Consider the following 10,156-nt stretch of genomic DNA (forward strand, 5'->3'; position numbering starts at 1 on the left):
TCTTTAATACAAGTGTATGATTTGTTTATGTATTATCAGTAATAAATGTACAAAATTTCACACTTAACCATAACTCCAGAGCTACTGCTGTACTGCAAATAATTATAAAAAAGAAATAGCCCTAAGAGATTATGGTTCATGAAAAGAGATGCAAACAGAAGTTAATCTATAATATCATACATGTGAATTAACATATTTTATAAATATTGATTTCACTAACTGGGAATGCATAATAATTCTGATTATTTTTTTAAAAAATAATTTTATCTTTGGTTTGCTTAAAGAAAATCAGTTCGGGAATTTCTCCTTCTATCCTAAATAAAGTAACAGGATTTATATCTTCCCTCTCAACTAAAACAACCAAAAAAGGTAACAGACAAAGTGTGTAAAACAGTTGTCAAAACACTGGACTCAGAAAATGAAGGGCAGTGATATATGAGAGAAAAAAAAAAAAGAAAAGCAAGGTCACACTTACAACCTTACGATTAATCTTTCTTACTGCTTTGAGATAATTTTCAGCCTGTGGTTTACTGAGAGGGAACTTAGACAGAGCCCAATAGCCATAGGAAGGCAAAAGCAACACAACCCATAAGATCACTGAATTAGTCAGTGTTCTCTAGAGGAATAGAACTAATGGAATATATACATATATGTGTGTGTGTGTGTGTGAGTGTGTGTATATATATATATGATATATATCAAAGGAATTCAGTGGAGAAAAGATAATCATTTCAACAACTGATACTACAACTACATATATATATATGTACACACACACACACACACACACACACACACACACACGGGAGTTTAAGTATTAACTCACACAATCACAAGGTCCCACAATAGGCCATCTGCAGGCTGAAGAGCAAGGAGAGCCAGTCCAAGTTCCAAAACTGAAGAACTTGGAGTCTGATGTTTGAAGGCAGGAAGCGTCCAGCACGGGAAAAGGGTGTAGGCTCAGATGCTAGGCCAGTCTCTCTTTTCACATTTTTCTGCCTGCTTATATTCTAGCCTTGCTGTCCACTGATTAGATTGTGCCCCCCAGATTAAGGGTGGGTCTGCCTCTCCCAGCCCACTGACTCAAATGTTAATCTCCTTTCGCAACACCCTCACAGACACACCTAGGATGAATATTTTGTATTCTTCAATCCAATTAAGTTAACACTGAGTATTAATTATCACAATCACATATTGGAAAGAGGATATCACCAGTGACATGGAGAGCCCCTTCTCCCAAGAGTTTAGCCTTCCCCCAAGACCAGGAAAAAGACAAGACTATCTACTTCCACCACTTCTGTTCATCATTGTGTTAGTGGTTCCAGCCAGTACAATAAAGCAACAAGAAGAAATAAAATGTCTTACTTTAGAGAAAGAAAATCTTTATAAACAGATGACATAATAGCTTATGCAGAAAATTCAATGGAATCTATAAAATAGTACTAGAAGCAATAAGTGAAGTTAGTAAGGTTGTGGAATACACATTCAACATTTTTTACAAAATTCTTTTTTTGTTAGTAATAAACACCAAAAAATTGAAATGAAATCTATCATAGCATCAAAAAGTGTAAAATATTTACAGATAAATTTGACAAGTATGAGAAAGGCATACACTCAAATATTAAAAACATTGCCCAGAAAAAAACAAGAAATTTTAATTAATGGATACGTATATGATGTTCCTCAATAGGAAACTCAGTATTTTTAAGATTTAACTCTTTCCGACTTGATTTTTATATTCAATAAATTGTATTCAAAATTCCAGTAGGCTTCTTTTTTTTTAGAAATTGAAAATCTGACTCTAAAGTTGGTAAAGAAATCTAAAACTTAAAATAACCAAAACAGCTTTGAAAAGAACATATTTGGAAGATTAACACAAAAAGATTTGAGACTTATAATCAAAATCATTTGGGATTAGATTACTATATAGAAATAATAAATAAATATAGAAAAATAGATCAATATAACTGATTAAAGAGTTGAGAAATAGACCCAAACATATCTGAACAATAGATTTTGGAGATTTTTCAAAGCAATTCAGTGGAGAAAAGATTATCATTTCAACAACTGATGCTACAACAATTAGATATCGATATGCAAATAAGTGAATGTCAATCTGTAATTTACACCATATATGAAAATTAACTCAAAAAGGATCATAGTACTAATTGCAAAAACTACAATTATAAAACTTCTAGAGTAGTTGGGAAAAATTATGGCTTTGGTTTACAAAGATATCTTAGATATAATTCAAAATAATTATCTGCAAAAAAATGAATAAAATTGAACTTCATCAAAATTAAAATCTCTATCTCATCAAAAGGTACTTTTAACAAAATTAAAAGAAAAACAATAAACTGTGAGAAAGTATTTGAAAAGCACATACTGATTGTATTTAGAATATATAAGGAACTCTCAATACTGAATACAAATTGGAGTTAGAGGAACAAAGTAACGCTACAAAAATGAGCAAAATATTTTAGCAATAATTTTACCATAGAAAATATACAGATAACAAATAATTTCATAATTAAATGTCAACATAATCAGTTGGAAAATAAAAGTTAAGGCTACAATGAGATCTCTCTATGCCCATATTAAAATGTCTAAAATTAAAATGTTGAAACATACCAAGTGTTAGCAAAGATGTGGAAGAACTGGAATACTTATAAATTTTAGGTGTTGAAAGTTTTACTCATATAACCATTTTAAAAAATATTTTGGCAGTTTCTTAAAAGGATAAACACATATATATTATAAGATCCATGCATTTCACTTCTAGGCATTTGCCCTAAATAGAAGAAATTTTATATCCGTACAACGATCGATTTGTGCATGAATGTTCACAGCAGCTTTATATGTAGTAGCTTAAAACTGAATTCACTGGAATATCCATTAACACATAAATGAATTCACAAATTGTAATATATCCAGAGACAATGAAATAGTATATAGCAATAAAGAGAAATAAACTACTGATACACAGAACAAAATAGATCTTAAAAATCATTATAAATGAAAAGAGACAAAAAGTTTACATAGCATAAGTACCTTTTATATAAACCTATAGAAAATGTGAACTTTCCAGAAAATTGCTAACTAGAAGTAGTTAGTGTGCACCACTCTCATGGAAAGAAATATAAGGGACAAGTGAATACCACACCTTCAACTGAAATATTCAGATGCGCAAATTGGGATTTATCAAGAAAACAACATGACTTATGGAAAAAAGGGAGGAGCAAGACAGGATGACTGCCCACCTGGGAGCAATAGGGAGCCAGCAGAGGCTTCCCTTTCCAGGGAAACAGTGAGTGGGAGACCCCAGGACCCACACTTCTTCCATGGATCTTTGCAATCCTAGAGTCAAAAGATTCCCTTTGAACCTACTCCACCAGGGCCTTCAGTCTGACATACAGAGTTGCCTGTAGTCCTGGGAGGGCCATTACTCAGATTCACTTTGATCCTTGGGCATCTTGGCAATAATGGCTGCAGCTCTATCAAAAGGGGAGATCAGCCTCCCTTGCACACCCCCAGGAAAGGAACTGAGTCCAGGGGGCTGGGCAGCAATGGCCTGCAGTCTCGCTTCCATGGCACCTCACAGGACAAGACCCATTTAACTGGGATTCCAGCCTCCCATGGCCTGTGTACTTTGGCGAGCACCAATGCTCCACATCTATGACACTGGGGTTCCAGATGGAGGGGCAGGCTACCATATTTACTGTTTTCCAGCCTTCCCTGATGCTGCTTTCAGACTCTATAGAGTCTGAGGGAACTGAGAACTGGAGTGGACCCTCAGTGCAGCATGACTTCCCTGTGGAGAAGTGGCCATTTTTTGCATGGGTCCCTGATCCCATTTCTTCTCCCTTGGCAAGACCTCCAGACCAGGGGCTCCAGACACACCTGCTGCAGTTCTCAGGCCAGGAAGGACTGCATCTCCCTGAAACAGAGTACCCACAGAGAGGAGCAGGCCACCATTTTGCTCTTTTGTAGCCTTCACAGCTGCTGTCTTCAGGCTCTGGGGAGTCCAAAGTAACCAGTGCCTGAAGCAGATTGCCAGCACAGCACAGCCATCCTATGGAAAGGCAGTCAGACCATTTTACACAGGTTCCCAATCCCATTTCTCCTCATTGGGCAGGATCTAGAGCTGTGGTGTGCAGTGCCAGGCTTTGATCTGCAGCTCTCAAGTGGGAGAGGAACCCACATTTTCAGAGCATTGAGAGGGAGCACAGCTACAGCTGCAAGGAAATTTAGAAAAAAACACGTGACTAAAGAAGAGCCTACCTACTGACAATTACACTTAGACACTTACTGGAATGAGAGCCCAACTACTGTGCCCTACTAACTGGCAATTACACTTAAACACCTACTAGAATGACAGTCCACATACTGGAATGAGAGCCCACCTACTAACCTACTGTATTCTACCCACAAAATTCAACACCAAAAGTAGTTTGCTAACATACCCTGCTGTGAAACCAAAGACACGAAGTCAGCTGCAAACAAAGATGCTGCATGAATCCTTGGCCTTCTGGGAACATCCAGAAAAAAATTCTACTGACTGTACTCAGTCAACATCACAGTTAAAGAAACATTTACACACAGAGATGAGAACCAGTGCAAGAATTCCGGTGACTCAAATGGTCAGAGCCTTCTGTCCTCCAAATGACTGAACTAATTCTCTAACAAGGGCTCTTAACTCGGCTGGAATAGCTGAAATGACAGAAACAGAATTCAGAATATGGATAAAAATGAAGATCATTGAGATTCAGGAAAATGTCAAAACCCAATTCTAGGAAGCTAAGATTCACAATAAAATGATACAAGAGGTGACAAATGAAATAGCCAGTATACAAAAGAACCTAACTGAACTAATAGAACTGAAAATCATACTACAAGAATTTGATAAAGCAATTGCCAAGTATTAACAACAGAATAGGCTGAGCTGAGAAAAGAATCTAAGAGCATGAAGGCTGTCTCTCTGAAATAGACAGTCAGACAAAAATAAAGAGAATAAAAAGGAATGAACAAATCATCAGGAAATAGTGAATTACATAAAGAGGCCAAATTGATGAATCATTGGTGTCCCTGAAAGAAATGGGGAGAAAGCAAGCAACTTGGAAAATATATTTCAAAACATTATTTATGAAAATGTCCCAAAACTTGCTAGAGAGGTGGCCAACAGCTGAATTTAAGAAATGCAAAGAATTCCCTGCAAGATAATACACTAGACTATCATACCCAGGAAACATAATTATCAGATTTTCCAAGGTCCAAATGAAAGACAAATATGTTAAAAGCAGCTAGAGAGAAAGGCCAGGTAACCTGCAAAGAGAACCCCATCAGGCTAACAGCACACTTTTCAGCAGAAACCCTATAGGCTAGAAGAGATTGGGTGCCAATATTCAACATTCTTAGAGCAAAAATCCTCAAACCAAGAATTTCATATTTAGTGAAACTAAGCTTCAAAGGTGAAAGAGAAATAAGATCCTTCTCAGAGAAGCAAATGCTGAGAGAATTATTTACCACCAGACTTGCCTTGTAAGTGGTCCTTAAAGGAACACTAAATATGGAAAGTAAAGTCAATGACCAGCCAATACAAAAACATTCTTAAGTACATAGACCTGTGATACTATAAAGCAACCACAGAAACAAGTCTGCACCACAATTACCTAACACAATGGCAAGATAAAATCCACACATATTTATACTAACCTTGACTGTAAACACACTAAGTGTTCCAATTAAAAGTCACAGAGGGGCATGCTGGATAAAGAAAAAAACACAATGTATTCTGTCTTCAAGAGAGCTATCTTGCATTCAATGACACCCATCTCAAAATAAAGGAATAGAGAAAAATGAACCTAGCAAGTGGAAAACAGAAAAAAGCAAGGGTTGCAATCCTAATTTTAGACAAAACAGGCTTTCAACCCACAAATACCAAAAAAAAGAAAGACCAGAAAATGGCATTAAGATATATATGGTAAAGGGATCAATTCACTTTAAAAAACATAACTATCCTAAATATATATGCACCCAACACAAGAGCACCCAGATTCATAAAGTAACTTCTTAGAGGCTTAGGAAGAGACTTGGACTCCCATAAAATAATAGTGGGAGACTTCCACACCACACTTACTATATTAAACAGACATCAAGGCAGACAATTAACAAAGATATTCAGGTCTTGAACTCAACACTTGACCAACGAGATCTAACAGGCATCTGCAGAATGCTCCATCTGAAAAGAATAGAATGTACAATTTTCTCATTACCACATAGCATGTACTCCAAAATTGACCACAGAATCAGACATAAAACAATTCTCAACAAATTAAAAAATAATAATACCATCCACACTATTGTACCACAGTTTAATACAAATAGAATTTAATAAAAAGATAACTGCTCAAAACCATACATTTACAAGGAAATTAAACAACCTGTGCCTAAAAGACTTTTGTGCAAATAATGAAATTAAGGGAAAAATAAAGAAGTTCTTTAAAACCAATGAGAAGAAAGATACAACATACCACAATCACTGGGACATAGCTAAGGCAGTTTTAAGAGGGAAATTTATAATACCAAATACCCACATAAAAAAGTTAGGAATATCTCAAATTAACTACCTAGCATTACAATTAGGAAAACTAAAGAAGCAGGAGCAAACCAACACCAAAGCTAGCAGAAGACAAGAAATCACCAAAATCTGAACTAAACTGCAGGAAATGGAGACACAAAAGCTATTCAAAAGAATAACAAATCCAACAGTAGATTCTTTGAAAAATTAATACTAAATTAATAAATACAACTAGACTAATAAAGAAAAAGGGAGAGAAAATCCAAACAAACACAATTAGAAATGACTAAGGGGTTGTTACCATTGACCCCACTGGAATACAGAAAATCATCAGCAACTACTATGAACATCTCTAGCCACACAAACTAGAAAATCTAGAAGAAATGGATAAATTCCTGGACACATGCACCTTCCCAAGACTGAACCAGGAAGAAATGGAATCCCTGAACAGGCCAATTATTATTCAGATATCATTATTGAATAAGCTCTGAAATTGAATCAGTAATGAATAGCCTATCAACCAAAAGAAGCCCAGGATCAGATGGATTCAAAGCTGAATTCTACCAGATATTCAAAGAAGAGCTGGTACTATTCCTACTAAATTTTTTTTTAATTGAGGAGGAGGAACACCTCCCTAACTCATTCTATGAAGCAAGTATCATTCTGATATGAAAATTTGGCAGAGATGAAAATGAAAAATTAAGGCCAATATCCCTGATGAACATAGATACAAAAATCCTTAACAAACTATGAAAAATCTGAATCAAACAGCACATCAAAAAACTAATCCATCATGATCAAATAGGCTTTATCCCTGGGATGCAAGGTTGGTCCAACATATGCAAACCAACACATGTGATTCATCCCTTTAAAAACTGAGCAAAGGACAAGAACAGACACTTTTCAAAAGAAAACATACATGCAGCCAACAAACATAAAAAATAAAAGGCTCAATATCACTGATCATTAGAGAATAACAAATCAAAAGCACAATGAGGTACCATCTCACACAAGTTAGAATGGCTATTATTAAAACATCAAAAAAAAAATAACAGTTGTTGATGAGGTTGAGGAGAAAGGGAAATGCTTATACACTGATGGTGGGAGTGTAAATTAGTTCAACCATTGTGGAAAGCAGTGTGGTGACTTTTCAAAGAACTAAAAACAGAACTACCATTTTAACCCAGCAATCTCAATACTGGGTATATATCCAAGGGAATATTAATCATTCTACCATAAAAACACCTGCAAACATATGTTCATTTTAGCACTATTCACAATAGCCAATACGTGGAATCAACCCAAATTCCCATCAATGATGGACTGGATAAAGAAAATCTGGTACACATACACCATGGAATACTATGCAGACATAAAAAAAAAAAACAGGATGATGTCCTTTGTAGGAACATGGATGGAACTGGAGGCCATTATTCTTAGCAAACTAACATAGAAACAGACAGCAAAATACCCCATGTTTGCAATGATACATGGGAGCTAAATAATGAGAACTAATGGGCATAAAAAGGGGGACTACAGACACTGGGATCTACTTGAGGGAGGAAGCTGGAAGAAGGAAGAGGATCGGGAATAATAACTATCAAGTGCTATGCTTAGTACTTAGGTGATGAAATGGTCTGTACACAAAAACCCCATGACATGAGTTTGCCTGTCTTAACAAATATGCACATGTACCTGCAAAGTTTAGTGAGAAAAAACAAATCAGAAGTTGAACAGCAGGGCTGGGAGGGCCAGAGGGGAAGGATTATAAAGGTGCATGAGGAAAATTTTAGAAGTAATAAATAAGTTTACTATTATGATTTTTTTATTTCATTGATGTACATGTATACATATGTTAAAACATCAAATCGCACACTTCAAGTGTATATAGTTTATTGTGTGATAATCACATCTCAAAACATCTGTTATACATTGACGAGTTAAGCAAGAGGGAGAAGCATTCACCTGTACAAGAGGTCTAACTAGCTAATATCAATTTAAAAATATGTATTAACATTGAGTGTTCATACATGAGATATGATTGTACCTTTTGATTAGTTTGCTTAATTTGGTAACTATACATAATGAAATAATGAAACAACATGAAAACAAAGTGTTCATCAGGTGACATTTTGTAGTCATATAATAAGTATATTTTAAAGTAATAATTTTATAAACGTTGATTGAAGTAGCTTATTGTTAAAATTTAATTATAGTTTAGATGGGATTTCTCTCTTATTCTCTATAAATATTGCTATTGCTTTCCAAATTTATAAGATAAAACCTACTGATAACACATTAAAAAGAATGCTATGTGCTTGACATTGTGCTACATACTTTCTGCATATTATGGAACACAGGCAAAATTCAGAAACTTATGTCAATTACCAACTAGAAAAATTAAACACATATTCATTCATTGAATCAATAAAGTTTAGCTTAATTAATTTTTGATACTTACATAATTTTAGCATTTATATAATATACATCTCTTAAGACATAAATATATTAAACAAATTTATATATCTTGTAAATATATTATATTTATAATATGTAATTGCACACTATATATTTATAATCTATAACCAAGTATCATACTATATATATTATAATTACACGTTATAATTATATAATACTTATAATATATTGATATATTAATTATATATAATATAATGTGCAATTATAATATATATGTAAATTGCCTCCTGAGCTAAATACATGAAATTCAGTGCACATATTTTTTTCTTTTTGCCTATGTATGCAGTTATTTTATTAAAATGTTATAATCTAATGGATTTACAATTTATTATTAAAATATTATTTTAAATTGCCCTGTGTCAAAAAATAAATGTATTATAAAAAATAGACACTCTCATTTATTCTTGATGAAAATGTAAATTTTTAAACTCTTTTGCAAGGCAATCTTGTAATTCTTACTTAAATGTTCAGTAAACACACACTGTAATTGTATATTGTATACATGTGTATACATATGTGAGTCATACATATATAAAGAGACACAAATAATTATTTATTGACACGTGTTTTGTCATTAAATATGCATTCTGCATATCTTGTAATGGACAATTGGCTAAATAACATTGTCATAAAGTGTTAGCTATACGTTAGTTAAAAACAATTAGGCAGATTCAGCAGTTTAGCAATCTACCTCCCTCACTTTCTATCAATATGCTTAATAGAATGAGTTCTTTCATAAGAAAGAATTAGGAAACAAGTGATATAAAAGAGTCTACATACTACCCTTTGTGTTATAAAAAGTCCAAGCACATTCACAAATAATATTTAGCGCAAAATATATAAAATAAGAAAGAAATAGTGGTTACTTTTGAAGAAAAAAACTGTCAACATTTGGGGAATTGAAATGGAGGACTTATTTTTAAATCTGCATTATTTTGTACTCATTGAATTTATTTAACCATATGTGTGTATATGTATGTGTATAAATATATGTGTATGTGTGTGTTTGTGTATGTACATATATATTTCCTAATTAATACCTCATGACTTTCAAATCAAATAGAATTATTTGAGAAATAAAGACATAAAAAATAAGTTAAA

Source organism: Pan troglodytes, chromosome 2 (assembly GCF_028858775.2).
Source record: "Pan troglodytes isolate AG18354 chromosome 2, NHGRI_mPanTro3-v2.0_pri, whole genome shotgun sequence".
NCBI lineage: Eukaryota > Metazoa > Chordata > Mammalia > Primates > Hominidae > Pan > Pan troglodytes.